Source organism: Cryptomeria japonica, chromosome 1 (assembly GCF_030272615.1).
Source record: "Cryptomeria japonica chromosome 1, Sugi_1.0, whole genome shotgun sequence".
NCBI lineage: Eukaryota > Viridiplantae > Streptophyta > Pinopsida > Cupressales > Cupressaceae > Cryptomeria > Cryptomeria japonica.
The window spans coordinates 494,571,215-494,587,284 of record NC_081405.1 but is presented as its reverse complement, the minus strand read 5'-3'; positions in this window follow the sequence as shown (position 1 = coordinate 494,587,284).

Below are 16,070 nucleotides of genomic sequence, written 5' to 3'. Positions count from 1 at the left end.
ACCACAGTGGGAAGCCTACCCACAGTCAGATAATACTTTTGCACTAAGTATGTGAATTTACAATGAAGAGGCATGTACTTGCAGGAAGGCCAACAACCTAGAGCACATTGCTCATCACAAAAGGAGCCTCACTGACTACATACAAATCAAGACTACAATCCAGAGAAGTGTTGAACTACAAAAGATGGCATCTCTTATGCCTGAGTACAGTTTCGGTTAAGCTCAATACCAAAAGACTAAATCCTCTTCCATAAACCCAACTCAATCACCAATGATAGACCAACTCCTTTGCCTGAATAATATTACATTATTCGCACATTACTTTCCTTGATCATGACCTCTTACAATAACCATGATGATCTACAATGAGATCTTACATCTTATTTATACAAAACCTCGACCATAAACAATCAGGTCAGCCACCAGACAATAAACCAATTACATATTTACAAACCATGTCGGCCTTAGACCAAAATAAATAATATCCACACATAAGACATCCCAAAAATACAACAATAGGCCCTATCCTCACATTACATCAATGTCGATCCATAACCTAGATCAACCGGGACCAAGTATAGGTCCACATGCTTCAGCAATGGTCTCCAATTGCCAAGTCTCAAACATGATCACCAACAACATCTTGAAACTCCATCAAAAGCTGCACCAACACCAATTATGCAATGCATCAAATATCTCCACAAAAAGCTCTGCCGGTGAAACCCTCACCGGAACTAGAAACCAATCTTCATAGCAAGTAGGATAGCATCCAATCACCAGACCAAAACCAACTGACCAAATATGAGTATAAGCATTATGAACAAGTCAATTCCATCACCAGATTATACCAAAGCCAACCGAATCATGTCGCATCCAAGTTAACCAAAAACCACTCAACTTATCGGGACTAGAAGGGTGTCGGTAAATCATCCAAACAACTAGTGTTGACATCAATAACAAAACAACAATGCAACACATAATCGATTCCACCTAATGGCCAACAAGATGATGATAATAGGAGATATAAATAATTAGCAATGTGAGATAATTTATTGTACATCTCATAAATGAGATTTATATAGGACTGTAAAGCGAAAAATCGCGATCGAACCCTAGTTGCTCTCCCCTCTTCCAACTCCAAGGAGAGAGAAGGGAGGTCGCTAGGGTTGATGGTTTTCACTTGGGAGACTTTACATTCAAAAGAGGGGTTGAAACCCACAAGATCCAATCCCACGCAATGCAAGATTGGATGCTAAATGAGTTTCAAGGGTTATGACAGCAAGGCTACCCTCTTTTGTAAAGAATGTGCATAGAAGAATTAAGCTAGGAATGCATAGAAAGTGAGAAAGATTCGCTTATAAACTGAGATAGGAATACAGTATGAAGCTGCGGACCTGGAATTAGCAGTAAAATGTCGATACGGCACTGTCCTGCAAATTTGAGCGAAAGTTGCCGGGACGATGGCGCCCGAGCGCCACGGTCCTCCGAAAAATCCGCGAAACGAAGAGGGATCTGTTCGTCTCTGCACAAGGATTCCAGATCTTCAATTTCAGCCGCGTACCTACAACCTACACACAGAAAAGCGAAGACGATTGGGGGGTTAGGGATTAGGGGTTTGCCTTTAGGTCAAACCCCGGTTTTGGAATTAACCAAGAAATGAGCAATGCTGTAAATGTAAATGTCTGTAATGTAAAACAAGTACTAATACCTTGTTGTAAGGATGTTTGTATCCTTATGTGCGAAGGTATAGATGGTGTATGTTGTATGTTGTAGTAGTATGTTGTAAGTGATCTCCTCTTCAATGGTTGAATCCTTGTCTTGAATGCAACACTTAGCCTTGAATGGAGACTTGAAATGATCAATTGCTTGAAGGAATGCTTGAATGCTTGAGTATAGTTTCCACGCTTGTACACATATGACCCTCTTACCTAAATGGGAGAGGAAAATGTAGTTTATATACTTGCCAATTAGGGTTAAAAGACTGATTTTTCCGACCTTAGGCCGACCAGGAAATATTATTTCCAATTTGCAAACAAAAATACCCGAAGTCCCATAGGAGATCGAGCCCAAAATAGGGCCAGGGACCAGGGCGCTGGGCGCCATGGTCCTGGGGGACCAGGGCGCTGGGTGCCCTGGTTCTGAAGGACCAGGGCATTGGGCGCTCTGGTCCCACCTCCCGGGACAGCAGGGTGCAAAGGAGGTTCAGGCCAGGGCGCTTGAAAATGCAGTTTTTGGTGTCGTGGACAAGTTTCAGGGTCTCCATTCAGGTTCTGTGTTGCGTCGCCATCGTGAAGACCGAAATGCAGTCGAAATTGCAAGTGTCGCAATTTTAGGATGCTACATTTAGCCCCCACTTTAGCGGGAGTATGTATGCTCATACTTCCGGTAAAGTACAAGGAAACAATATTGAAAGACTTTCACCACGTCAAGGAGGCAAGACACACCAAGCCCCCAGTGGACTAAGGATCTTACGACTTCGATTGACAAAGTAAAAGGGAAGATCACGAGGGAGAACCATGACTGTCAGTAGTAAGGTTCCCTCACTATGAGTCATGCAAGAGAAATACCGAGAATTTTCAAGGCAAAGCTGAGTTCTCCAAGAAATTTTCATGTATCCTGAAGGGATAGACAGGGTGTATGCCCCCCTACGTTAAAGCGATCGCACACGCCTCAACGGGGGTGATTGTTTTAACATAGTGATACACATAAGAAATGAGAAAGGAAAGGAGCACGTTATCACAAAGATTTAGCCCCCAAGTGTGAGATAAACCCAAGGATAATAGACACAAAACACAAAGCACGAGGTGACTTCGCTTTCCTCGGGGTCAGTATGCTGTATGATAATTCATGTATATCATATGTATGTATGCATAATTGTTCTTCATTCCCCAATCAAGGAAGGTCACCTAGAAGAAGGGAACACATGTGTCTTTTGAGTCAACATGAGAGAGACCAAAAGAGATCTCAATGTTTTGCATCGTCCTCAAGTAGACAACACCAAGGACAACAAATAGAAGAATGAGAATAACGTATAGAAGAAGTAACACAAGAGAGGAGGAGAGAATCTGCTAGGCTAATGTAACTAGTCTAGCACGTCATCTACCCCCCGATCTTGCTGATCAATGTTTCGGGAAGGTAGGGAACACGCTAGAGGAGGAACATCCAACACAGCAGATGGAGCTATCACAAGATCCAAACAAGGGCTATGTTCATGTTCCAAGCCACGCTGTTCTTGTCTAGGAGCTAGGATAAGTGCTTTAGAAAATTCATTAGATAAATGGTTATCAATATCAATAAGTTCATATTCACTATCAGAAGCAAGAGAAGTAACATTTTCATCATGAATAACATTTTCATCTATAGCATCATCAAGATTTATAAAAATAGGGTCTTTAATTCGCACAGGATCAAGACCATCATGCATCTTATGTTTAGGAGATTTTGGAGAAAATGGAATAATGCTTGTTGAAGGTGTTTTTGGAGATTGCAAAGTTTGAGAAGCAGCTGCTTGAGCTCTAAGACGACGCTTTCGTCGGCATTCACGTGCAGAACGATTTCGTCTAGTCTTAGTAGGAAGTGAAGAAGATTGAGGAGGAGGAATGTTCTCATCCTTATCACTTGGGTGTTTAGGTTGTGGTCTCTTAGGCTGGATAATAGGAGAAGAAGAAGGTCTCTTCTCTCTATAAAAAGAAGGAGGAGGAACTGCTCCATATAAGGGAGGAATATTTGGTTTAGGAAGGAGACCAAGTCCATCATGACGAGGAGGGATAGGTCTACTTTTAGGAAGTTTATTAGATATAGACATAGTCACATCCATAGGGATGGGTTGGGAATCTTCTTGAGGAAAGACATTAGTTTTATCTTTCAAAGGAAGAACTTCCTTCTCAAGAATGATGGGAATGTCAAGTTTGGGTGTTCTAGGTTCACTTAGAGATAGGATCATATCTGTTTTCCACTTTTGATAAGATTTGAAAAGATGATCACTTCGCGGAGGAAGAGATTGGAATTGTTTAGGCCAAAAGTAATCAATAGGAACGCTAGAAGTTCTTTCAGCTGGTTTAAAGAGACTATGATTGACAGTAACAACTTCACCATTATGGGGAAATTTCAAACACTTGTGAATAGGAGAAGCAATAGCTTTCATGGAAGATAGCCAAGGATAGCCAAGCTTCACACGAAATTGTTCGGAAGAAGGAATAATAGAAAAGTTCACCTCAAAGGATTTGTTATGGACCTCAATAGGCAATGTAATAGAACCAATTGCAGGAGAAGAAAATGCATCAAATAGTTTCACAATCACATCTGTTTTGTCATATATCACTTGATTCAATTGCAAAGTAAAAAGAAATTCTTCAGTAATAACATTAACCATGCACGAAGGATCAATAAGCACTCCACGGCAAGGTGTATTCTTGACTTTTGCAAATATGTATAAAGGACCATCAGGTGCCCTAATGGTTTCACTGGAATCAAATGTGATGGAAGGTTCTTTAGGGTTTTCTTGCTGCTCTACAAAGTTAATCACATTTGGAGTCATAGACACAAGACCATCAGATGAAAGAGAGGAATCATTAGTCTCAATCGCATTAGAGGTATGAGAAGGTAATGGATCAGTGAAAATTTGAAGATTTTGATTAGGAGGAGCTACAGATGTATTGCCTTTATCATTCACTCCAGAAACAGAGATAGTATTATTATCAATCAAATCTTGAATTTTACCCTTTAAAGAAAAACATTTTTCAGTATCATGCCCAGGCTGACGATGAAATTGACAAAAAGATTTGTTATCAAAATAAGGTGAAGTAATCTTTGCAGGATCAATTTGTCTTATAGGAGGAAGAGTAAGCACATTTTGTTCCAATAACTTATTCATAATACTATGCAATGATTCATTCAAAGGAGTATACTTTCTTTCTTTCTTGAAAAACTTAGAAATAGGAGGCACACCTGATGCTGCATTCACATTGTTGTTGATGATGTTTTCATTGAATTTGATGGAATCTCTGTTCGGTTTAAACTTCCCAAATGGTTGTTGACTTCTATCACCCTTATCACTCGGAGCCATAGGATGTGATTGTTCCATTTGACTCACAGTCAGTTGATAATTGTGAAGAGTTGCACACAACTGTTGGAAAGAAGTAAACTCAGAAAACAGAAGTTTGTCTCGAATATCTTTTTGTAAATTAGAAATAAAGATTCTTTGAATATCATTGTCAGGCACTGGAAAAGAAATTTGAGCATACAAATGCTTATATCTACCAATGAAATCAATCACTTTTTCTTTAACACATTGTTTACAATGCATTAAATCAATCAAAGTAACTTTAGGACTTATATTGTTTTGAAATTGTTGAATGAAAGCATTTGCAAGTTGTTCGAAAGAAGTAATAGAATAGGAAGGCAACGAGCAATACCATTGTAGGGCTTTGTCTCTTAATGTTCTAGTGAACAGTTTCGCAAGCAACCTTTGGTCATAAGCAAAATCAGTACATATTGTTTGAAAAGTCTTAACATGTGTTAGAGGATCACCTTTACCATTATAGAGCTCCAAATGCGGGATTTCAACATGTTTAGGAGGGATAGCTCGAACAATGTCAAGAGAAAGTGGGCTCGCAACATCAAATGTGGGCACACTAAACTTAGATTGATTCATAGAGGCAATTTGTTGCTGTAAAGAAGAGACGGTTTGTGCAAGATTGTTAATGGTCGCTTCAGTCGAAGAGTTCATATTAGATGTGTTAGATTGAGATGGAGGTGTTATGTTATTGAAAGAAGGTAAAGAGTAAGGTGGTGGGACCCTATGATAATTAGTCATAGGAGATGATTGGACAGGAGGAACACTACAAGGAGGAATGGAATGATTGAATGAATTGCCCCCTTGCGTCATGTTCATTTGTGGAGATATAATAGGGACACTCATTGAAGGAGTGAATGAAGAAATCGGATTGAATGAAGGAAGAGGTTTAATTGAAAAGGAAGGATTGCCCCCCTGACTGGTGATCACAGGAGGAATGTCTTGTGTAGAAGTAGCCATTATGTTTGATGTAAAGGTAGGTATGCTAGCAATAGAAGTCATCAAAGGAATAGAATGATTGACTTGAGTAGGAGGTTGTGTATAACCCAAATTTTCAGCACAACTCTTCATAGGCATCACATTCGAATCCACAATGTGTGCAATACCACGCAAAATATCAATTCCATTCTTATCACTTTGAAGCATACGTTTTAGACCCTCAATTAAAGGAAGAGCTTGACTATCGAGGTATTCTTGAGACATCCATTGTCGAAAATCGTCAAATTGGTTATCCAATTTCGAAATTTGTTCTTCAAAAACCTCATGGAGAGCTTCTTCATCATTAGGAGGATTAGAGGAATTACCCATGTCCTCGTTAAAAAGGCTATTCAAATTAGGTTCCATCTCCTCGGTAATTAAACCTCGGAAAGACTTAATTCTACGGCTTCGTCTAACGGGAATAGTGTAAGTAGGGCTTATTGTTGTAAAACTCATGCACTAGAGAGGGAGAGAAAATTTTGAATTTTAGAGGTAGCAATTTTCAGTAAAATCAGCCAATCTTCTGGATTTAAGCTGTTAAATATAATCAGGACAATCTCCCGAAATTTCAGAAAAAATGTCAGGGACCGTGGCGCTTCGGAGTGCACACGGTCCTGACAACTTTTTTCGAAATTTGCAGGGATGAAAGTTATGATGATTTTAGAGCTAATCTGAAAAAATTGAGTGATTTTACGATCTGTAGATAGGCCAATTTAAAGTTGCAATCTCAAAATTGAACCCTACCAAGATTGTCGAAAAATGCAAAAATTTGAATTTTGAAAAAGAGAGGGAAACTGAAATTTTGAATGTTATGATTTTAGAGGGAATGTCAAGAGCAATGCAAATTTTGAAATTTAAAAATTGACTCAATTTCACGCAAAATTCAATTTTGAAAGCGGAAATTAAAGTTGTTGTAATTAAGCACTTAATTTCAAAAGTCACAAATTGTAAGAATTTGAATAAAGCACTGAAATTTCGAATGAATGCAAACACACTTTTCAGATTTAGGACAGTAAGAACACAATTTTGACACAAAATTTCAATTTCGATGATTTTTGAATGTTTAGAAGCCTTAATCCAAGCAATCACAAGACCAACTTTGACTGTAATTTTGAAAGTGTTAGATTTGATAAAATCAGCCAAAATTCTGGATTTTAGCAGGAAAATACAGTAAGATCTAGCTCCCGAAATTTCGGAAAAAATGTCGGGGACGATGGCGCTCGGAGTGCACACGGTCCTCTCAAATTTTTTCCAAATTTTCAGGGATGAAAGATATTGTGATTTTATTGTGGAATCCAAAGTTACAGCTGATTTGGAGATGTTTTGATCAGTGAAATTGTCGGACAAAGGTTGAATCAAGAGGGTTTTAAAAATTGGGGTTTTGACACTTAACCACTTAATTTTCAAAATTAAAGCATAGATATGAATTGATAATTTGTAATAGAAGGGCAGATCTGAAACAAGCATTAACATTTAGACATTTCACAAGTTCAATTACTAAAAAGAAAATTTAGGGTTTTTATGCAATCAACCTCTAAAATTTGCAAAAGATCAAACATGGAAATGTAATCAAGGAATCCAATTTTCAGATCTAACCATGAATAATCAGAAAGGATGTTCACGTCGGGTTCACCAAAATGTAAAGCGGAAAATCGCGATCGAACCCTAGTTGCTCTCCCCTCTTCCAACTCCAAGGAGAGAGAAGGGAGGTCGCTAGGGTTGATGGTTTTCACTTGGGAGACTTTACATTCAAAAGAGGGGTTGAAACCCACAAGATCCAATCCCACGCAATGCAAGATTGGATGCTAAATGAGTTTCAAGGGTTATGACAGCAAGGCTACCCTCTTTTGTAAAGAATGTGCATAGAAGAATTAAGCTAGGAATGCATAGAAAGTGAGAAAGATTCGCTTATAAACTGAGATAGGAATACAGTATGAAGTTGCGGACCTGGAATTAGCAGTAAAATGTCGATACGGTGCTGTCCTGCAAATTTGAGCGAAAGTTGCCGGGACGATGGCGCCCGAGCGCCACGGTCCTCCGAAAAATCCACGAAACGAAGGGGGATCTGTTCATCTCTGCACAAGGATTCCAGATCTTCAATTTCAGCCGCGTACCTGCAACCTACACACAGAAAAGCGAAGACAATTGGGGGGTTAGGGATTAGGGGTTTGCCTTTAGGTCAAACCCCGGTTTTGGAATTAACCAAGAAATGAGCAATGTTGTAAATGTAAATGTCTGTAATGTAAAACAAGTACTAATACCTTGTTGTAAGGATGTTTGTATCCTTATGTGCGAAGGTATAGATGTTGTATGTTGTATGTTGTAGTAGTATGTTGTAAGTGATCTCCTCTTCAATGGTTGAATCCTTGTCTTGAATGCAACACTTAGCCTTGAATGGAGACTTGAAATGATCAATTGCTTGAAGGAATGCTTGAATGCTTGAATGCTTGAGTATAGTTTCCACGCTTGTACACATATGACCCTCTTACCTAAATGGGAGAGGAAAATGTAGTTTATATACTTGCCAATTAGGGTTAAAAGACTGATTTTTCCGACCTTAGGCCGACCAGGAAATATTATTTCCAATTTGCAAACAAAAAGACCCGAAGTCCCATAGGAGACCGGGCCCAAAATAGGGCCAGGGACCAAGGCGCTGGGCGCTCTGGTCCCACCTCCCGGGACAGCAGCGTGCAAAGGAGGTTCAGGCCAGGGTGCTTGAAAATGCAGTTTTTGGTGTCGTGGACAAGTTTCAGGGTCTCCATTCAGGTTCCGTGTTGCGTCGCCATCGTGAAGACCGAAATGCAGTTGAAATTGCAAGTGTCGCAATTTTAGGACGCTACAAGGACAAATAATAATCTAAAGATGAAGAAGTTCAATCCTTGTAGAATTTTTAAGTGGTTTGATTTAGGAAAAACCTATGAAATGGAGTTATTAGGAGGCTTGGGAATATCACTAGTATTCATTATTGCATATTTGTATTAGTGTTATGAAGAATATTTAGTAAATAGTGGTCTAGAAGTACACTTGGGAGAATCAAATATTAGAGTAGAAAAAAATAAGATTGAAGAGTTTTTGGATAGTAGGATTGGAATAAACATTAGGAATAAATAATATGAGTAGTATTTGTTGAAGTGGAAAGGTATGCCTAAATAAGGTTCATCATTGATTTCAAGGTTTGAGGCACTCCATTTTGGTTTCCCTCTAGACATTTAAAAAGTGAGGGACTCACTTTTCAGATTGCCCTAGATATCCACTGCAAGAAAATCCTAGGGCATAAGAGAAATCTATAATCAACCAAAAATATTTTATTTTATTTACTTGGTTATTTCTATGTTTTCATTCACATTCCAATCCTCAACCATTCACTATAGATCCTACTAAATTTCATTGCAATTGTTCATTTTACCTCATGCTTGATAATAAATATTATGCATTGATCGTATAATGTTGCATTCAAATCATAGGATATGTTGATTACCATAATGCATATTTCACTTCCAAATTTACTACTGAGCATACCAAATGAACATCTAGTTTTATTGTTCATAGTTTGTGGTGACCTTTTGAAGGTTGTGGTAACAAAGGAGCTCCTTTAAGATACAATAGAACTAGGATAAATTGTGGTATGAATTGCATCAATCTTTGCTAATCAATCTTCACGTATTCATTACAAAATAATATTTCACATGTTAGGTTGATTACACATTATATTTGGCATCAATCTCAGTATCTCCTTGTGGCTACCTAAGATCACTCATAAGGCTAGAAACTACTATATAAACATCATTCAATTTCATTAGAAAGTATTCAAAATGATCGAGTTAAGCAATTTGTTAATATTTACAACATGACACTTTGCACTTAATTATACTATCATTCAAATTCTATAATTTTCACATAGCTATGCCTATTTATAATCAAATGGCTATGGTGTAGCATGTTGGAAGCCTATTGTATTACATTGTAATTTCATTACGATCAAGAATGAACCAAGACTATATTGATATTTCATTGTTTTATTGAGTTATGTTATGCACTATTTTATTTCTCTGCATGGTTGGATAAGCCTTCATTTATGATTATATGATAAACAATGTTGATATAATCGTGAAGAGAAAATAATTTCATATTGCTGCTAGTAAAATTTCCTCATATGTTGTGAATATGTTCTTCCAAATGATGCATTTTATCATCTATGAAGATGAAATTTTATTTGATGCCCCACTTGATTCTTACTCCAATTCTATATTCTCTTTGTTAGGATTTCATCCTAATGTGTAGGAATCTTACCTTAGCCACTAGTTTGTGGCCCCATCATGTTGAAATTTGAAACTATAGAATTTGATTTTCACCAATGAATAAACTTTGATTAAATGGTTTTAGAATTACATTATATCCAAAATTCAAACTTCAAAGAGCAAGCACCCAATAAATTTTGTAACATTTCAAAAATTGTAAACAAATTTGACATATTCCAAAAATTGTGGCTTATAGTGTGAATTTATGACAAAATCCTAAAATTACAATAACTCAAGCTTGATATTAATCACAAAGTGTTAAACTTTAGACTATAGATTCCTTAAATAATTCTTTGAATTTAATAATTGATTAAAAAAATGTGAGCATTCATGAGATATAGGCAAGTTCTCAAAACTTCAGATTTCATCCTCACATTTTCCTAAATCATGACTCTAACACCAAATATAACGAAATAACTTGTACAAGAGAATAATGCAATAGTAAATACTTGGAAATATAATAGGAATTACTTTTACATACTCGACAATAATAAGCTCCTTGAACTTTCTTGCATCTTGATGATGAATCACGAAGTGTGATTCGAAATGTTTATGGTAAAAAAAATATCACACAATCAAATCCAAAAACTACTAACAATATTTAAATGGATTGTGTAAATCTTATTGCTTTGAATAATAAGCTACTTTAGGGGGAAACCTACAAAATTCTCTGGAATAAGAACACAATTTGCAATATGATGACATTAAAATAATTGCTTCCTCCTATATTAAAACCTTGCTTATGCACAAAGACTATCCAGATCAACTCTAGAATACTTTTATAAAGCCATAGAAATGATCATATAACTTAATTTAAGGTTATCATAGCCACAATTTGGCTACACATATAACATGTAATGTATATATAGGTTAAGAGTGTATTATATTCACATAATTAGCATAGTCGTATTCTTATTGCCTTACTCGATATCATCTAGTGTAGCTTCTATCCACTTTAAAAGGTAAATATCTCATTAGGCACATGCTTAATCTTTGACACATCATATTTAGATAAATTAACTAATGGAGATAATTAGTCATATCTTATTCAATACTCATGGATAAACATCAAGTTGGTTCTTTACTCAAGATTATTGGCATGTCAAAGTTAGTTTCCCTAACAAATTTACTATTGCATTCACCATCCAATTTGAGGGACAGGGGAGGGAAATTGTATCATACACTTTAGCATTTATTAGTTTATACATGATTTCATGTAGGCATAGGTTGTGGGTCCTGCATTAGTTCCAACTCCATGAAAATTTATGCTTGATGATCACATTCCCCAACTTTCACATTATCTCATGTTTGGGTACAATTTAGGAACCAAGTTGGTTCCAACTTCATAAAAACCCTACAAATCATGTTTTTCATTTATGTATCATGCTTGTATAGATTGTAGGGACCACACTAGTTTCAACTCCATGAAATTACTATTCATCATGATGTATTTTCTTATCTTTTATATGGGTTTGTGGATTTGGTCACATCCCCATGACTCCATCCCAAACTTAGACTTGAAATATTTTTTCTCTGTGTACTTGATGGATTTCACATTCTAAAACACGAATGGTGATGATTATATTTTTTGTGCTACTAATATAGTTTTTATTAGAAAGACTTGTTTGGAAGTTTGGAGATGTTGCTCTACCAAAACATGAATAAATCATGAGGTTTCATCCCACTATGTACCTTAATCTACTTTCTTGTTTTATTTATTGATTCCATTACTTTAGCATGCATGATTCTTGTAGTGCACAGGCATGCCAAAGTGGGGCTAAAATATAGAGGAGAAAAGAGCATATGTCACCCTCTTATTCTCTTTGTTTTTACTCACTCTTAGCCTTGTTGTAAACACATTGACACAAACTACAACCTAATATACATTAGCCAATATTATTTTCAAATGGTTTGAATAAGCTCTCGCTATAGTCATTCTTATACCCTAGACTTGGTATATATTTGTCCTTTGGATAGGACCACCTCCATCTCCATGACATGGTGTAGTACCCCTACCCTAATCTATTTCTAACCTTGGTTTAATCTTGAGTAGTTAATCGTAATATTATGTTATAGTCAGATGTTGATTTTACGCATAGCTATTGATGTGGTTTTCTCACTAGTTATATGCAAGTCGTAAGTGTGCCTATTTCATGGTATCAATATTGAGCTAACGTTTTCATTAAATTTTATGTATGTATGCATGTATGATTATTGGTTGCAGGAGATTTCAGGTACAATGCCGCGTGAGTGCGAGGTTCGTCTTCACCTAGAATTGCAGGTTTGAGTGTACCTTTTTAATCCTTAGAGTTGGATTAGGTGGTTGTAAGACCCTAGTTGACCTTAGTCGTGCTCTAGTGAGCATCGCCAGTCGTCGTCGGTAATCCCTGTTTGTTTGGGTTTGCGAGTCATCTGTTTGGTTGACTTTCTCGACTTGCGTGCTTGGTGTGCATGGTTAAATTGATTATTTAGTCCTTAGTAATTGTCTTGATTAAATATGCATTTGTGCATTGATGATTAATGGATTAATTAATCTGGTTTCCATTATGCGATTTCCGTTGATATGAATTGCTTATTTTAAATTGGGAGTAAATTCGATTTTATGACTGATTTTGAATATTAAATGCATATTATTATGCTGTTGAAAAAGAAAGTTTTATATTTTATCGCAATAGAGTTAATTGCATTCTGTTGGATTATTAATCAGAAAGTTTAAAATTCAGTTGAAGGAGGAAATCGATTTTTGAAATGAAAAACAAGTTATTTGTTGCTATATTTAGAAAAGCATTATTTTGAGGAATTATTTGTAAATAAAAGTTTTAATTCCAAAAATAGAATTTTTGGGTCAACTCTTCCATATAACCCAAATTTGGGGAAATTGGAAAGGGGGGGTCAATTTGGAGAAGATTTTGGTTGGAGAGATTTTTTTTGGACAAAATTGGGGGTTTTGGAGAGGAAGATGGTTGGTCTGGATCTGGCAGAATTGGGCTCTCCCTCAGCCATACCAGGATTGCGAATTAAGGTAGGATTCTGAATTGGTTATTGAAAATCAATTTGAATGTTCATTATGAATTTGGCTGGAAATTTTTATGGAAATGTGTATTTTCTTCATTGTTGTTTGGGTGTTTGAAACCCTTTGTTTTTGGAAAGGATGAGAAACCTTCAAGAAAATATGATATCTAAACCAGTTCGTTTAAACCGAAATTTATAGTGAATTGAAATCCATTAGCAAGCTCTGTAATGGGCGTTTTGTTTTAGTGGATCGAACTGTATTTTTAAAGGAATGGAAACATTTTATTTTTTTTTATATCCGAACTGTGTGTTCGAAGAAAAATTTTAAACGTTTTTGTTGATTCCGAACTGGGCGTTTTTATTTTTCTTGGGCTGGGCGTTTCCTTTTATTTGTTTTAGCTGTGGGTCGGGGTTTGGGAGAGCGGGGAGTGGAGCTCCACCCGCTCCCCTCCCCTCCCCCGCGCGTGCCCCCACTTCCTCCCTATCGCCCCCACCCGTCCTCTGTTTTCTCCTCCCCTTCGCTGGTGCTTAGACTTTGCCCGCGGCACTGCGGTGGCCACAGGGCGCCGCGGACCTGCGGGCACCGCAACGGCGCCGCCCGCATGGGCTCCATTGCGATTTCGGTGTGGACGGCGGCTAGGGTTAGGGCACGGCCCGCCCAGCTCGCCTCCCCACTTACTTTTTTTAATAATGCGTTTTGTTGCCTTAAACATGGTTTAAAAAGAATGGTTGTTGTAATATATATTTTGTTTAGTATAAAAAAAAAAAACATATGATAGTATATCATTTTAATGAGAGTATTTTAATGTTAAGTTTAATTAGTTTTAATCTGGATTAAGGTGGCATATAGTGGTAAATGATAACTAGATATGGATTAATCTTATAATGGGTTTATAAGTGAATTAATTATTCAATCCCATTTCTCGACCTATGCTCCTTTCTTGATTAAGTTCTAAAACTGTTGATTTTCGCAATTGAAAATTGTTGATTATATTCTGATCGATCCTGGATTAATGAATCTAGATCTTGATCGTTGAAATACGATGTAATTACTGCTTGATGATGTTAAATTTTATCGTAGAACATATCATTTGAGTAATTGTAAAGTAGTGAAATAATTATCGTTGGGCATTAGAAATTTAACGATATGCATTGGAAATTATGAATCTGTAGAGGACGGTTTTGAACCAGTAAAACTATGATGTTTGTTGGAGATTAAATATCTTATTTTAATTGTTTAATGGTTGTCTGAGATTTAATAATATGAATTGGTTAAAAACTCATTATGGCTTAATTTGCCTATTCGATGCTTTGAACCTTAGAGAGTTAGAAAACCAAGAACAAATTATCCCTAGTTGAGGTAGATAACTGTAATCAGCTTTAGATCATGCAGAAAACTTGATCGATTTTAATGTTTAAATCAATTGGAAGAAATATTGTCTTTTCTGATTATTGCTTTGCGAGTTTTATTGTTGTATTCGCTTTTAATTATGAAATGGCAAGAGTGCTTGTTTGTTAGGTCCCTGTCGTATGAAATGATTTGGGGTGCCTGTTTCAGTCCTCGATTCCGAGTTGACTGTTGTATTGTGATGTTGTCATAGTTGGTCATATCCTCTATGTGTGAGTCGAATAATGATTCGTGGTTAACCTTAGTTGTCAGGTCTCTAGTTAGAGTACCGTCAGTAAGTGATTACCCTTGAGTCGTGTTTGACCAGATGATTGTATCTCTCTTCTTGAACTCCGTTCATCTTACCATGTGTATTCATTGGTTTTGAGTTCATCTGAGTTTAGTCTAGTGTCGTATGGGAAAGTGGCTTTCGATTGGGGGCCGCGCCCAAAGTGGCTGCTGGGTAACCCGTCGAAAGTGAGTCTAATAAGTGATAACCTAAGTAGATTAGAAAATAATCTCTAAATAAGATAATGTGCCTCACACATGGGACGAATGCTATCATAGATTCGGCATGCTGTGAGAAGGCCTGAAATGGCAAACCATCTTCCTTGTCTTCACGAGAGGATGTGTGGGTCCACATGAGGCTTGGATGGGCCGGAAGCTCGGATTAGGTTGCCAGGGTGATCCAGTGTATGGGACCGGGACCTATGAAGACTTGCCATGGTAACCATACCAGGTTGTGTGATGACACTTGTCCCTACGTTCGCTAGTGTGTTGTCGTCTTGTCCTGTTTGAGTACCTTTGTGGGTCGTCCTTTTGTCTCTGCCCTTGTGAGTGTCGGTTTCATGTTAGACCTTGGGTGGTGATGGCTCATCTTTATGGATGCTCCTCCGGACTTATGTTTTTAGCTTTGATTATGTCAGCTGGATCCTGTTCTTTTTAAGGATCGTTTATGTATTATTGACCGATGTGGTCGTTTGTATATTGCTTATGTATCGCCTTGATGGCTGGATAGTACTTGGTGTAACCTCTTGTACTCTTAACCTTATTAATTATCAGAAGGGGTCTTGCAGTTGAGCAGACCCGGAGATGTAGCCCTTTAGGGGTGAACTCCGAGATCATTATGGTGTTATGTGGTGTATTCTCTTATGTTTCCTTTATTCAGCTCTATCATGTATGATTAATTTATGTAAAATGGTTAAGTGGATAATTGGAATTAACTATTAATGCTTATACTCATTTCTTCCTTAAATGCCATGTTGATCGAATGCATAATTGGTTGAGATGCGATTTGTCGCTAATGCATGTGTGTAATCGT